Below are 9,206 nucleotides of genomic sequence, written 5' to 3'. Positions count from 1 at the left end.
CTATTGACTGCTCACTTTGATTGTTATTTAGTTGCCCGATCTCACTGATTGTTGTTCCGTTGCCCACTCACTCTGATTGTTGTTCCGTTTTCCTCTCTTTCTGTTGCTCCATTGCCCGCTCTCTCTAATTGTTGTTCCATTGCCCGCTCTCTGATTGGTGTTCCATTGCCCACTCTCTCTGATTGGCTATCCATTGCCCGCTCACTCTGATTGTTATTTAGTTACCCGATCTCACTGATTGTTGTTCGTTACCCACTCTCTCTGATTGGTGTTCCGTTGCCCGCTTTCTCTGATTGTTGTTCCATTGTCCTCTCTTTCTGTTGCTCCATTGCCTGCTCTCTCTAATTGTTGTTCCATTGCCCGCTCTCTCTGTTGTTCTGTTGCCCGATCTCACTGATTGTTGTTCCGATGCCCGTTCCCTCTCATTGTTGTTCTGTTGCCCGCTCTCTCTGATTGTTGTTCCATTGCCTGCTCTCTCTGATTATTTTTCCATTGCCCGCTTTCTCTGATTGTTATTCCGTTGCCCAGTCTCTCTGTTGCTCCTTTGCCTGCTCTCTCTGGTAGTTGCTCCATTGCTCTCTCTGATTGGTGCTGCTTTGCCCGCTCTCTCTGATTGGTGCTCCATTTCCCGCTTTCGCTGATTTTTGTTCCATTGTCCGCTTCACTGATTGTTGTTACACTGCCCATTCTCTCTGACTGTTAATCCATTGCCCGCTCTGTCGGATTGTTGTTCCATTGCCCGCTCTCTTTGATTGCTGTTCTGTTGCCCGCTCTCTCTGATTAATGTTCCTTTGCCCGCTTTCTCTGATTGTTGTTGCATTTCCCATTTTCTTTGATTGCTGTTCTATTGCCCGCTCTCTGATTGTTGTTCCATTACCCGCACTCTCTGATTGGTGCTCCGTTGCCCGCACTCTCTGATTGTCATTCTGTTGCCTGCTCTCTCTAATTGGCGCTCCATTGCCCGCTGTCTCTGATTGTTGTTCTGACGTCCGCGCTCTCTGATTTGCGCTCCATTGCCCGCTCTCTCGGATTGTTGTTCTGTTGCCCGATCTCACTGATTGTTCCATTGCCCGCTCTCTCTGATTGTTGTTCCATTGTCCTTTCTTTCTATTGCTCCATTGCCCGCTGTCTCTGATTGTTGTTCCATTGCCCGCTCTCTCTGTTCCTGTTCCATTGCACGCTGTCTCTAATTGTTGATCCGTTGCCCGCGCTCCCAGATTGTAGCTCCATTGTCCGCGCTGTCAGATTGTAGCTCCATTGCGTGCTCTCTGGATGTTGTTACTTTTGCCCGCTCTGTCTGATTATGTTCTATTGCCCGCTCTCTCTGATTGGTGCTCCATTATCCGCACTCTCTGTTTGTTCTGTTGCCCGCTCTCACTGATAGTTGTTCTGTTGCCCGCTCGCTCTGTTTGCTGTTCTGTTGCCCGCTCTCTCTGCTTCTTGTTCTGTTGCCCGCTCTCTCAGATTGTTTTCCGTTGTCCTTTCTTTCTATTGCTCCATTGCCCGCTCTCTCTGATTGTTGTTCTGTTGCCTGCTCTCTCTGTTCCTGTTCCGTTGCACTCTGTCTCTGATTGTTGCTCCATTGCCCACACTCTCAGATCATAGCTCCATTGCCTGCTCTCTGAATGTTGCTACTTTTGCCCATTCTGTCTGATTGTTGTTCCTTTGCCCGCTTTCTCTGATTGTTGTTCCATTGCCCGCTCTCTTTGATTGCTATTCTTTTGCCAGCTCTCTCTGATTAATGTTCCTTTGCCCACTTTCTCTGATTGTAGTTGCATTTCTCACTTTCTTTGATTGCTGTTCTATTGCCCGCTCTCTGATTGTTGTTCCATTACCCGCTCTCTCTGATTGGTGCTTCGTTGCCCGCTCTCTCTGATTGTCGTTCTGTTGCCTGCTCTCTCTGATACGTGCTCCATTGCCAGCTCTCTCTGATTGTCATTCTGTTGCCCGCTCCCACTAATTGGCGCTCCATTGCCCGCTGTCTCTGAATGTTGTTCCGTTGTCCGCGCTCTTTGATGTGCGCTCCATTGACCGCTCCCTCTGATTGTTGTTCTGTTGCCCGCTCCCACTAATTGGCGCTCCATTGCCCGCTCTCTCTGATTGTTGTTCCGTTGCCTGCTCTCTCTATTCCTTTTCCGTTGCGCGCTTTCTCTGACTGTTGATCCGTTGCTCGCGCTCTCAGATCGTAGATCCATTGCCTGCTCTCTGGATGCTGTTACTTTTGTCCGCTCTGTCTGATTGTTGTTCCATTGCCTGCTCTCGCTGATTTTTGTTGCATTGCCCGCTCTCTCTGATTATTGTTCTATTGCCCGCTCTCTCTGATTGGTGCTTCATTATCCACTCTCTCTGATTGTTCTGTTGCCCGCTCTCTGTGATTATTTTTCCATTGCCCGTGCTCTCTGGTTGTTGCTCCATCATCCACTCTCTCTGATTGTTGTTCCATTGCCCGCTCATTTTGATTGATGTTCCATTGCCCGCGCTCTCTGATTGTTGTTCCGTTGCCTGCTTGTTCTGATTGTTGACTCATTGCTCACTCTCTCTGATTGCTGTTCCATTGCCCGCTGTCTGTTATTATTGTACCATTGAGCTCTCTTTCTATTGATCCATTGCTCGTTGTCTCTGGTTGTTGATCCATGTCCCACTCTCTCTATTTGTCGTTGCTTTACCTGCTCTCTCTGATTGTTGTTCCATTGCCCGCTCTCTCTGACTGTTGTTCAGTTGTCCTCTCTTTCTATTGCTCCATTGCCCACTCTCTCTGATTGTTGTTCCATTGCCTGCTCTCACTGATTGTTCCATTGCCCGCTCTTGCTGATTGTTGCTCCATTGCCCACTGTCTCTGATTGTTGTTCCATTGCCTGCTCTCCCTGAATGTTGCTCCATTGCCTGCTCCCTCCTATTGTTGCTCCGTTGCCCGCTCTCTCTAATTGTTGTTCCATTGCCCGCTCTCTCTGACTGTTGATCCATTGCCCACTCTCTCTGATTGTTGTTCCATTGCCCGCTCTCATTGTTGTTTGGTTGCCCGATCTCACTGATTGTTGCTCCATTGCCCGCTCCCTCTGATTGTTATTCCATTGCCAGCTTTCTCTGACTGTTGTTCCATTGCCCGCTCGCTCTGATTGTTGTTCCGTTGCCCGCTCTCTCTGATTGTTCTTCTGTTGCCTGCTCACTCTGAATGTTGCTGCATTGTTCACTCTCTCTTATTATTGTTCCATTGCCTGCTCTCTATTATTGTTCTTCCGTTGCCCAGTCGCTCTGTTGCTCTATTGCCTGCACTCTCTGATTGTTGTTCCGTTGCCCACTCCCTGTGATTGTTGCTCCCTTGCCCACTCTCTCTGATTGTTGTTCCATTGCCCGCTCTCTCTGATTGTTGGTCTGTTGCCCGCTATCTCTGATTGTTGCTACATTGCCCGCTGTCTATGATTGGCACTCTATTGCCCGCTCACTCTGATTGTTATTTTGTTGCCCGATCTCACTGACTGTTGTTCCATTGCCCACTCTCTGATTGTTGTTCCATTGTCCTCTCTTTCTGTTGCTCCATTGCCCGCGCTCTCTAATTGTTGTTCCATTGCCCATTCTCTCTGATTTTTGTTCTGTTGCCCGATCTCAATGATTGTTGTTCTGTTGCCCGTTCTCTCTGATTGTTGCTTCATTGCCTGCTCTCTCTGATTGTTGTTCCATTGCCAGCTCCCTATGATTGTTGCTCCATTGCCTGCTATCTCTTATTGTTTTTCCATTGCCCGCTCTCTATTATTGTTCTTCCGTTGCCCAGTCTCTCTGTTGCTCCATTGCCCGCACTCTCTGATTGTTGCTCCATCGCTTTCTTCGATTGTTGTTCCACTGCCCGGTTTCTCTGATTGTTGCTCCTTTGCTCTCTCTTACTGTTGTTCCTTTGCCTGCTCTCCCTGATTGTTTTTTCTGTTGCCCGGTCTCTCTGATTGTTCTTCCATTTGCCGCAGTTGCTGATTTTCGTTCCATTGCCCGCTCTCTCTGACTGTTGATCCTTTGCCCACTCTATCTGATTGGTGTTCCGTTGCCCGCACTCTCCGATTGTGCCTACGTTGCCCGCTCCCTTTGATTGTAGTTACAGAGACTGTAGGTCCCGCATTGGTCTCATCAGTCACCTGAGAAGTAATTTTTAGTGTGGAAGCAAGTCATCCTCAGTTCCGAGGGACTGCCTAAGAAGACATTCCTTTGCCCGCTCTGTCTGATTGTTCTTCCATTGGCCGCTCTTGCTGATATGCGTTCCATTGCCCGCTCTCTCTGATTATTGTTCCATTGCCCGCTCTCTCTGACTATTGTTCTATTGCCCGCTCTCTCTGACTGTTGATCCATTGCCCGCTCTCTCTGATAGTTGACCTCTCTGACTGTTGATGAATTGCACGCTCTCTCTGATTGTTATTCCGTTGTGCACTTTCTCTAATTGTTGTTAATTTGCCCGCTCTCTCAGATTGTTGTTCCATTGCCTGCTGCGTCTGATTATTGTTCCGTTGCCGCTGTCTCTGATTATTGTTCCGTTGCCCGCTGTCTCTGATTATTGTTCCATTGCCCACTCTGACTGATTGTTGTTCCATTGCCTTCGCTCTCTGATTGTTGCTGCATTGCCCGCACTCCCTGATTGTTGCTGTATTGCCCACTGTCTCTGATTATTTTTCCGTTGCCCACTCTGATTGTTGATCCATTGCCTGCTCTCTCTGATTGGCGCTCCATTGCCCGCTCTATCTGATTGTTGTTCCATTGCCCGCTCTCTCTGATTGTTGTTCCATTGCCTGTTCTCTCTGACTGTTGATCCATTGCCCGCTCTCTCTGATAGTTGATCTCTCTGATTGTTGTTCTTTTGCCATCTGTGTCTGTCCATTGCCCGCTCTGACTGATTGTTGTTCCATTGCCTGCTTTCTATGATTGTTATTCCATTGCCCAGTCTCTCTGTTGCTCCGTTGCCCGCTCTTTCTGATAGCTCCATTGCTCTCTCTGATTGGCGCTGCATTGCCCGCTGTCTCTGATTGGTGCTCCATTGCCCGCTCTCTCTGATTGTTGTTCCATTGCCCGCTCTCTCTGATTCTTGCTCCGTTGCCCACTCTCTTTGATTGTTGTTCCGTTGCCCGCTCTCTCTGATTAATGTTCCATTGCCTACTGTCTCTGATTGTTGTTCCATTACCTGCTCTCGCAGATTTTCGTTCCATTGCCCGCTCTCTCTGGTTGTTGTTCCATTGCCCGCTCTCCTCCTACCTCCACCTGGACCATGACCCCACTACCGAACATCAAACCATCGTTTCCAAGACTGTCACTGACTTCATCTCCTCTGGAGATCTTCCCCCCGCGGCCACCAACCTCAAAGTTCCCCAACCCCGCACAGCCCGCTTCTACCTCCTTCCCAAGATCCACAAACAGGACTGCCCTGGTAGACCCATCATTTCAGCCTGTTCTTGCCCCACGGAACTTATCTCTTCCTATCTCGACTCTACCTTTTCTCCCCTTGTCCAGTCTCTTCCCACCTACATCCGCGAGTCTTCCGACGCCCTCCGCCACTTTAACAGTTTCCAGTTTCCTGGCCCCAACCGCCTCCTTTTCACCATGGACGTACAATCCCTCTACACCTCCATCCCCCACCAGGATGGCCTGAGGGCGCTCCGCTTCTTCCTTGAACAGAGGCCCGACCAGTCCCCATCCACCACCCCCCACCTCCGCCTGGCTGAACTTGTTCTCACATTGAACAACTTCTCCTTTAACTCCACTCATTTCCTCCAAATTAAAGGTGTTGCTATGGGTACCCGCATGGGTCCTAGCTATGCCTGCCTTTTCGTGGGATATGTGGAACATTCTTTGTTCCAGTCCTACTCAGGTCCCCTCCCTCACCTCTTTTTCCAAAACATTGATGACTGTATCGGTGCCCTTTCCTGCTCTCGCCCCGAACTAGACAATTTCATTCACTTTGCCTCCAATTTCCACCCTTCCCTCACCTTCACATGGTCCATCTCTGACTCTTCCCTTCCCTTCCTCGATTTCTCCGTCTCCATCTCTGGGGATAGGTTATCGACCAATATTCACTACAAGCCCACTGACTCCCACAGCTACCTGGACTACACTTCCTCCAACCCCGCCTCCTGTAAGGACTCTATTCCATTCTCCCAGTTTCTCCGTCTCCGCCGTATCTGCTCTGACGATGCCACCTTCCACACCAGTGCTTCCGACATGTCTTCCTTTTTCCGCAACCGAGGATTCCCCTCTACCGTGATTGACACAGCCCTCGACCGTGTCTGTTCTATCTCCCGCACTTCTGCCCTCACCCCTGCCCCTCCCTCCCGGAACCACGATAGGGTTCCCCTTGTCCTCACCTTTCACCCCACCAGCCTCCACATTCAGCGGATCATCCTCCACCATTTCCGCTACCTCCAAAGTGATCCCACCACCAAACGCATCTTCCCCTCCCCTCCCCTTTCAGCATTCCGTAGGGCCCACTCCCTCCGAGACACCCTAGTCCACTCCTCTATCACCCCCAACAGCCCTTCCCCTTCGCCTGGCACCTTCCCGTGCAAGCGCAGGAGATGTAACACCTGCCCCTATACCTTCCCCCTTCCCACTGTCCAGGGCCCCAAACACCCCTTCCAGGTGAAACAGCGATTTACTTGTACTTCTCGCAATCTAGTATACTGTATTCGCTGCTCATGATGTGATCTCCTCTACACTGGGGAGACCAAACGCAGATTGGGTGACCGCTTTGCGGAACACCTCCGTTCAGTCCGTAAGGGTGACCCCGAGCTTCCGGTCGCCTGTCATTTTAATTCACCGCTCCATTCCCACTCGGACCTCACCGTCCTTGGCCTCTTGCATTGTTCCACGGAAGCTCAATGTAAACTCGAGGAACAGCACCTCATCTTCCGATTAGGCACTTTACAGCCTTCCGGACTCAATATCGAGTTCAACAATTTCAGATCATAACCTCGGCCCCTATTACATTTTTACTTATATATTTTTTTTCCACCCCTTTGTTTTGGGTCTTCCCTTCACTCCCCCCTTTCCTTTTCTTTTTCTCTCTCTCCCACATGGCAGCTGTCTCTCATCCTGCCAGTACACTTCACACCTAATCTCAGCCGTCTTTGTCTCCTCTGTCCTATTACCATCTCGTCTGGTTTTGAATACCTCTTAATGTCTCTTTACTTCTCTTTTGTTCTATCGCAGCACTGCCTTCGATCTATTTTATTTCCTTTCCAGTTTTGAAAAAGGGTTTCGACCCGAAACGTCGACTTTTAATTTCTCTCCACGGATGTTGCCTGGCCTGCTGAGTTTTTCCAGCATTTTCTGTTGTTATTTTGGATTTCCAGCATCTGCAGTATTTTGCTATCTCTCTGATTGTTGTTCCTTTGCCCGCTCTCTCTGATTGTTGTTCCGTTGCCCGCTCCCTCTGATTGTTGCTGCATTGTCCGCTAGCTCTGATTGTTGCTGCATTGCCCGCGCTCTCTGATTGTTGCTGTATTGCCCGCTGTCTCTGATTATTGTTCCGTTGCCCACTCTGTCTGATTGTTGATCCATTGCCTGCTCTCTCTGATTGGCGCTCCGTTGCCCGTCCTATCTGATTGTCGTTCCGTTGCCCACTCTCTCTGATTGTTGTTCCATTGCCTGTTCTCTCTGATTGTTGATCCATTGCCCGCTCTCTCTGATAGTTGATCTCTCTGATTGTTGTTCTGTTGCCATCTGTGTCTGACCATTGATCCATTGCCCGCTCTGACTGATTGTTGTTCCATTGCCTGCTTTCTATGATTGTTATTCCATTGCCCAGTCTCTCTGTTGCTCCGTTGCCCGCTCTTTCTGATAGCTCCATTGCTCTCTCTGATTGGCACTGCATTGCCGGCTGTCTCTGATTGGTGCTCCATTGCCCGCTTTCGCTGATTTTTGTTCCATTGCCCACTTCTCTGATTGTTGTTCCATTGCCCACTCTCTCTGATTCTTGCTCCGTTGCCCACTCTCTTTGATTGTTGTTCTGTTGCCCGCTCTCTCTGATTAATGTTCCATTGCACGTTGTCTCTGATTGTTGTTCCATTATCTGCTCTCGCAGATTTTCGGTCCATTGCCCGCTCTCCCTGATTGTTGCTCCCTTGCCCACTCTGTCTGACTGTTGTTCCATTGCCCGCTGTCTCTGATTGTTGTTCCAGTGCCCGCTCTCTCTGATTGTTGGTCTGTTGCCCGCTCTCTCTGATTGTTGGTCTGTTGCCCGCTCTCTCTCTGATTGTAGTTCCATTGCCCGCTGTCTCTGTTTGTTGTTCCCACGCCTACTCTTTCTCACTGTTGGTATGTTACCTGCTCTCTCTGATTGTTGTTTCGTTGCCCGCTGTAGCTGATTGTTGTTCCGTTGCCCGCTCCCTCTGATTGTTGTTCCTTTGCCCGCTCTCTCTGATTGTTGTTCCATTGCCCGCTCTCACTGATTGTTGTTCCATTGCCCGCTCCCTCTGATTGTTGTTCCAGTGCCCGCTCATTCTGATTGTTGCTCCATTGCCCACTCCCTGTGTTTGTGTTCCATTGCCTGCTCTCTCTGATTGTTGTTTGAATGCCCGCCCTCTCTGATTGTTGTTCCATTTCCCACTGTCTCTGATTGTTGTTCCATTGCCCACTCTCTGATTATTGTTCCATTTCCCGCTCTCTCTGATTGTTGTTCCATTGCCTACTCTCTCTGATTGTTGTTCCATTGCCCGCTCTCTCTGATTGTTGCTCCATTGCCCGCTCTCTGATTGTTGTTCCATTGCACGCTCTCTCTGATTGTTGTTCCATTTCCCGCTGTCTCTGATTGTTTTCCATTGCCCGCTCTCTCTGATTGTTGTTCCATTGCCCGCTCTCTCTGATTGTTGTTCCATTGCCAGCTCTTTCTGATTTTTTTCCATTTCTCTCTCTCTCTGATTGTTGTTCCATTTCCCACTGTCTCTGATTGTTGTTCCATTGCCCACTCTCTGATTATTGTTCCATTTCCCGCTCTCTCTGATTGTTGTTCCATTGCCTACTCTCTCTGATTGTTGTTCCATTGCCCGCTCTCTCTGATTGTTGCTCCATTGCCCGCTCTCTGATTGTTGTTCCATTGCACGCTCTCTCTGATTGTTGTTCCATTTCCCGCTGTCTCTGATTGTTTTCCATTGCCCGCTCTCTCTGATTGTTGTTCCATTGCCCGCTCTCTCTGATTGTTGTTCCATTGCCAGCTCTTTCTGATTTTTTTCCATTTCTCT

The sequence above is a fragment of the Somniosus microcephalus genome, chromosome 1, assembly GCF_052327205.1.
Source record: "Somniosus microcephalus isolate GS21.2 chromosome 1, FLI_Smic_1.0, whole genome shotgun sequence".
NCBI classification, from domain to species: Eukaryota; Metazoa; Chordata; class Chondrichthyes; order Squaliformes; family Somniosidae; genus Somniosus; species Somniosus microcephalus.
This window is presented reverse-complemented; position numbering follows the sequence as displayed.